Here is a 6671-nt window from a genome sequence, read left to right as displayed (position 1 = left end):
GTCCAAGGGATGGTGCCCAGCGAAGTGTGTGGGTGTGACACATGTGAAGGTCAACCTTGTGAAGGAAAAAGTGGGATGGAGAGCGAGGCACCACAGGCTCCTGTGACTCCTTAAAGAGTCCTGATCTGCTGTACATGGCATTCGTTTTAAGATGGCTCCCAGAACAGCCGTAGAACAGCGAAAAGGAACCAAGAGCAGAGCTGGTTGCTTCTCCTATCTTCAAGGAAGTCCTAATCAGAGATGACGCTCCCTGCCCACTCCTTCTGAGTTACCTCAGCAGGCAGGGCTTTCTTTGGGGCTTGGAGATGGTATGGCAAGATATGATTGGCCGAGGATCTAGGGGCTTGGGATTGGCTCGAACAGTGTAGAGACTTATGTGCTGCACAATAAACTCAGATCTGCATCCCGAAGCTGGTCTTTGGAGTCTGATTCCAGGGTTTGTCATGTGACTACACACACACACACACACACACACACACACTCCAAACCCTTGGTCCTGTTCCCATAGGTTGGTGCTCATATAATCAGTTAACATAATTAAGACAGTCCTCTCAAACATTTTCCCCTGCACTCCTCCCCACCACCCAGGAAGGGTTTCTCTGTGTAACAGCCCTGGCTGTCTTGGACTCAGTAGACCAGGCTGACCTCAAATTCACAGAGATCCGCCTGTCTCTGCCTCCTGACTGTTGAGATTAAAGACCTGTGTCACCACCAACTAGTACCTCTCACACTTTCTTAGAGGTCCTTGTCTCAGGAGAGTCTAGAATGTGTTAAGTTGACAATTAAAACTAACCATCATAAACTCTAGGTTCCTTTTTCTCCATACCCTGACTCATGGTTTTCTTATGATGTCCTTACATACTTAATACCCAGCTTCACTTCTGAAAGAAGGCCTATAAAAATAAATATGACACGGTTTTAAAATCTCCTATAATTATATAGATTTCAGGGCTGGAGAAATTGCTTAGTGGTTAAAAACACTTGATCCATAATCATGAGGACCTGAGTTCAGGTCACACACACACACACACACACACACACACACACACGTACATGCACACACACACAACACATCACATTCGTAGAGCACACCATTAACTCAAAAATAAGTGTTTTATTTGGGCTCTGCCATCATTTGTATTCTGTTTAGGGCCTGTACTGGGCACAACACAGCCCTGAATTGCTATGTGGGCTAAGGGTGATATGGGGAGGTCAAGAGGGACCTGGCAACGCAGCCACAGGCAAGACACTGGTTCACAGGCTTCTGTTCCCTCAATTGACGACTACTTGGTGTTTAAATCCCTTAAAAGGATAGATATAAAAGTATTTTGAAAAATTAAAGCCTTGTGCATGTTTAAAATGCAATATAATTTTTATTACTACTAAAATACTACAGAGCAGAAGAAATGAGCATTGCTATCTCTGTTCCCTCTGCTTTGTGGATTAATGTTGGAAGCACTCTTGCCAGAATTGTATCCTGTGCCCCTCCTCCAGCCAGGAGCTGGTTCTCTCAGACCTTGCCTTGCCACAAATAGCCACGCCTCTTTCCAAGTTTCTGCTATGCTGGAACTCCCGCCTCCAGAGACCGAAGATGTAGATGCTGATTTGGCCAAGAGATGTTGACGGACTGGGGGTGGGGTTTCTGCCGGCCTGCTTGTTAGTTGAATACACATGGTGGACTGAAAGCATAACCATGGCTCGGTCCCATTTTTTATTCCCTCTCGCCCTTCTGGTTCTCTCCAGGCTTCTACTCCTCTCAGGGAAAACCCGTTCATATTTAGCTGCAGGCAGCAACAGTATACAATGAATTCATCATTGTTCTCTTTAGTATCATGTTTGGAAGGTAGAATAGAAGTGCAGGGCATTTACAACCCCTCTCCCCTGTTGTAATAGAACAGATATCAGTGTTGGTGAAAGCTGGAGTGGGTTGCCAAAAAGAAGTTTTTTCTTTATAGGGGAAAAAAAAGAGAAAAATCTGATGTACTTGTTTATAGTCTTCTGATTATACAGTTGTCAAGTCCATGTATAGAAAAATGTCAAGGAAATAAACCAAAAGCCTAACAGAAAAAGAAACAATATGCTCGAAGATGCATGAGCCATCACACAGGGCCCTAGTGTGACATGCTGTTGCTTCAGTCAGACAGCTCAGGTGCTTCTGGATTAAAATATGTCTCCTCACATGAGCAGCAGCTCACAGCAAATCTTAGTGACCCACTGAGTATGTCAGGACCGTTGTAACCCCGTCCCTTGACACTCTCACCATGCTGAGGTCTCTAGTGTATAAAATAAGCTTGATTTGGTTTTGCATGTATCTATTTATCATTTATTTATCTATCATCAATCCATCACCTATCTCTCTACGTCTCCCTATGTATGTATTTATGTATGTATGTATGTACTATGTATGTATGTATGTATGTATCTGTCATCTATTTATCTATCATCTATACAATCCATCACCTATCTCTCTACATCTCTCTCTCTATGTATGTATGTATGTATGTATGTATATATGTATGTATGTTATGTACTATGTACTATGTATGTATGTACTATGTATGTATGTATGTATTTATCATCTATTTATCTATCATCTATCCATCATCTATCTTTCTACATATTCCTATGTATGTATGTATATACTATGTATGTATGTACTATGTATGTAGTATGTATGTATGTATGTATGTATGTATGCGTGTATCTACCTATCTGTCTGTCTGTCTGTCTGTCTGTCTATCTATCTATCTGTCTGTCTGTCTATGTGGATCCAGTCATTGAACTCAAGCTGTCAGGCTTACTGATAAGAAGTACCTTTACTCTGAGCTGTCTCAATACTCTGAAAACAAACAAACAAGCAACAGCAGCAAAGAACCCTTCATAATACACAGCAGCCAACATAGAGTTCTAATGGTGAGTCGAGAACTTATCTTCTCTTAGTTCAGGCCTTTTCAAGGGCCTCCCAGCACCAGCCTCCCAAGTTTTGATCTGTGTCACCTTCAAAGTTTCAGTGCCCATGTCTTCCTCAGGGACACCTATGAGCTGACATAGAGGGTTCTTATGGCACAGGAGATCTGAGCTGTTAATGCATGTACCAAGACCACGTCCAACCTGCCTTCTACCCCAGCTCTCTCCTCTAAATGAACTCATTCTCTCAGGCTGGGAACTCTCTTCCCATTGTGCTTGCCCAGCAGGTGACTCTTCAGTGTTTGTGGAAGACAGTTTCAGACAAACTTGTCACTGCTTTCAGGCTTCTGTTCTGACCACACTATGTCTGAAACACAGATGAGGGTGCTGATGTCTCTCCACAGTGTCCTGACTTATTGAATAAACATGGATTCACATGCCACATCAAGCTCCTTGGTTGTAATTCGTGGAGTAGTTCTGGTTTTTGCTTGATAGGGTAGCTTCTGGGAACTGAAGCTTCTTTAATCCCAATTTTTAAAACTTTATTTATTTTGTTTATATGAATACACTGTAGCTATCTCCAGACACACCAGAAGAGGGCATCGGATCCCATTACAGATGGTTGTGAGCCACCACGTGGTTGCTGGGAATTGAATTCAGTGCTCTTAGCCACCGAGCTATCTCTCCAGCTCCCTTTTATCCAAGTCTTAACTATGAATCTTAACCATTAGATCACACATCACACTTCACACAGTGGCATATAGGTTTGAGAATGGCTAAGAAAAAGTTAGAGGTTGTGGGGTTCATAGAAGATCATAGAAAAGGCAAGGGCAGAGAGCTGATGTAGATACAAAAAGAACCACTGCCTTTTAATCCCAGCACTTGGGAGGCAGAGGCAGACGGATTTCTGAATTCGAGGCCAGCCTGGTCTACAGAGTGAGTTCCAGGACAGCCAGGGCTACACAGAGAAACCCTGTCTCGAAAAACAAACAAACAAAAAACCAAAAAAGCAAAAAGAAAACAAACAAACAAACAAACAAACAAAACCAAAGAGAACCACTGTGTGCGATCAGATGGTAGGGTAAGGAAGACATTATGCAGCTGCTGGGGGTGTACACAGAATCTGCAAGAGGAGGTACCATGTGACCTGGTCTGGACCAAGGCAATTCAGCTGAGTGTGTCACACAGGGCAGTCAAGGATAGGGGTGATGTGATTTGATAGGTCACTCTGTGAGGAGTTGTGTTACTCATTGGTCTGGCATAGTGATCCAATTCTCAACCTTCCTAATACCTTTGATGCAGTTCCTCATGTTGTGGTGACCCCCAACTCTAACGTTATTTTCATTGATACTTCATAACTGTAATTTTTGCCACTTTGTGAATCATAATGTAAATATCTGCTATGCAGGATGGCCTTAGGTGACCCCGTGAAAGGATCTTTCAACCCCTCTCCCTGCCTCCAAGGAGTTGGGACCCACTGGTTGAGAACTACTGATCTTGCATGTTCAATAAGCTCATGACCTGGCTTTCTTGGTATGGTTTGACATGCCTGTGTATCCATGTTTTTCTGTATAAGCAAGTTATTTCTAAGTCTGGGTCTCAGAGTTTATGCTGGACAGTTGTGGTTTGTGATGGACACCTAGTGCAAAAGAGGGGCAGAGCCCTCTCTCAGATATTCACTCAAACGAATCCAGGTCCTATATGGTAAAATGCAGTCACTCTGGGCAAGGCACAGCCTGAAATGTGTTGTTTTCTGTAACATGGATTAAGGCAGAGTAGAGTATAGCAATTCACAAACACTTAAGGGACAGAAACTCATGAAGTTCATCTCTCTCCACAGCCTCATCACTTTACACCAACAGATGCACAGTGGGTGCTCTGTGAGTGGGAGGTTGAGTATTTTGAATTATCTGGATTGATGCTCAGACCATTCTTGGGGGATAGATGCTCTTTGCTCATGAAAACCCCAGGCTGTCCAAGATCAGCCCCAGAGGAGTAAAGATGTGACTTCTAAGCAAGGTGGAGGCCACAGCTGCAAACAACCAAGTCCCAGAAACTCCACTCTCTCCTGACCATACTTTGCAATAGATAACCTGTGTTTCCTTGCTTCCTTACTTAGTATTTTAAATGACATTTATTTATTAAGTGACTCCAAAATGGAAAAAAAAAATCTCTAACATTCCATAGTGGTTGCATTCATAATAGCCTCAAATGTGAAAGGGTCTATGTCCCTACCCATCGGCAGAAGGGATGAAGAGATGCTGTTAGAACCTTCCTAGGGAATGCTACTCAGCAAGAAAAAGGAGAACACTTCATGGGTGAATCTCAAAAGCAGTGAGTCAGACCCACGAGAAGACACTGTGCGGTGTATTTAAATGCAGTTTCCCAAACAGACGAATTCATCTAAAGTTGTAGAAATCAGAACAGCGATTGCTGGGTCAGGGTGGAGTGGATTGCCTGGAATGAACAAAGGGACTTTTTTTTTTAAAGGGATGTGTGTTTTGTTCTCTGTCTTGACTGGTTGGTGCATTGAGACGTTTATTTGCCAAACTGAGCGCAGTAGGCATGCCTAGGTATGTGTGTTTTGTCTCTATGATACTCCACATTAGAACTAACACACTGGCCTGGGCTCATTTGTATTTCCCAGGCTGGATATCATTAGGCCTAGAACTCAGGAAATGGAGGTCACACAAGCCTTAGCTGGGGTGTTTCTCAGATCTGTGGGGCTGTCCGCACACAAGGCTCATTTTTTTTTTTACCCAGGCACTTTTCTAGATCTTGGTACACACTTGCGTCTCCCAAGATCCTCCTTGGGTACAGAGAAAATGCTCACCTTTCTTGTCTTGGTACTTTGGTTCTTATCTTCTTGGCTCTTGCTTTTTCTAGAATCCTCAAGTGCTCCAGCCACGCTGTTACCGAATCTTCTCCATTTTCTCGCTGGGATAAGTTCCAGCTGCACAGCCAGAGTTACTTAAAGGATTCTCTGAACCCTGCCACTGGAGAGTTTCACTTGCCTCCAGAGTGACTTTAACAGGAGGAGGCGGGCAGAAGCCATTGTCTGAACCAGCACCAGGTTAAACATTTTTTTTTTTTTTTAAACAAAGGAAAAGAGGACCGGAAATGTGGTAGAATCCCACACAGGCCCCTGCCGATGATTGACACATACTTAAGCAGACCCGGCCTTTGTGCAGTGCCATCGGCTGATACATTAATAGATATAATTTGTAGGCACCCGAGGAGAGGTTAAAGGGGAGAGCAGATTCCTTTGAGCACACTTGGTGCTCGTGTCATCTGTCCCCTGGCTTAATCAAGTTATCATATCAACTCGGTGTCTCTTGGACGTCAGCTCCGTGTCTGAATGAGGAAAAAATTTGCAAACAAATTTCTAGCAGCGGGGAGTTGGAGCTGCCCTGCCAGGCTGCATGAAAAGCACCTGTAACCTTGCGAGGTCTCTGCCCTGCTCCCGCTGGGGAGTTCAGTGCAAGCGGTCCTCTCACCTGATTAGGCCTCTCATCTGCCACTGGCTCTCCCCTAAAGAGCAAATATTACTGTTTTGTGTAATTATGGAGAAAGGGAGTAGGCCAGGCACTTTTGTGTGTATGTGCTCATGTGTCTGTAAAGAAACATAAACATGCATGCATGTAAGAAGGATGCTACATGTTGGATAATGCATTGATTTCTTTATATTGCCTTCCTCTGTTTGCAGGATGGACTGACATCCAGACACTTTAAAAAAAAAAAATCCAGAAAAAAAGAGTGCTGTG

Source organism: Mastomys coucha, unplaced genomic scaffold (genome assembly GCF_008632895.1).
Source record: "Mastomys coucha isolate ucsf_1 unplaced genomic scaffold, UCSF_Mcou_1 pScaffold12, whole genome shotgun sequence".
Classification (NCBI taxonomy): domain Eukaryota; kingdom Metazoa; phylum Chordata; class Mammalia; order Rodentia; family Muridae; genus Mastomys; species Mastomys coucha.
Note: the sequence above shows the minus strand (reverse complement) of the source record.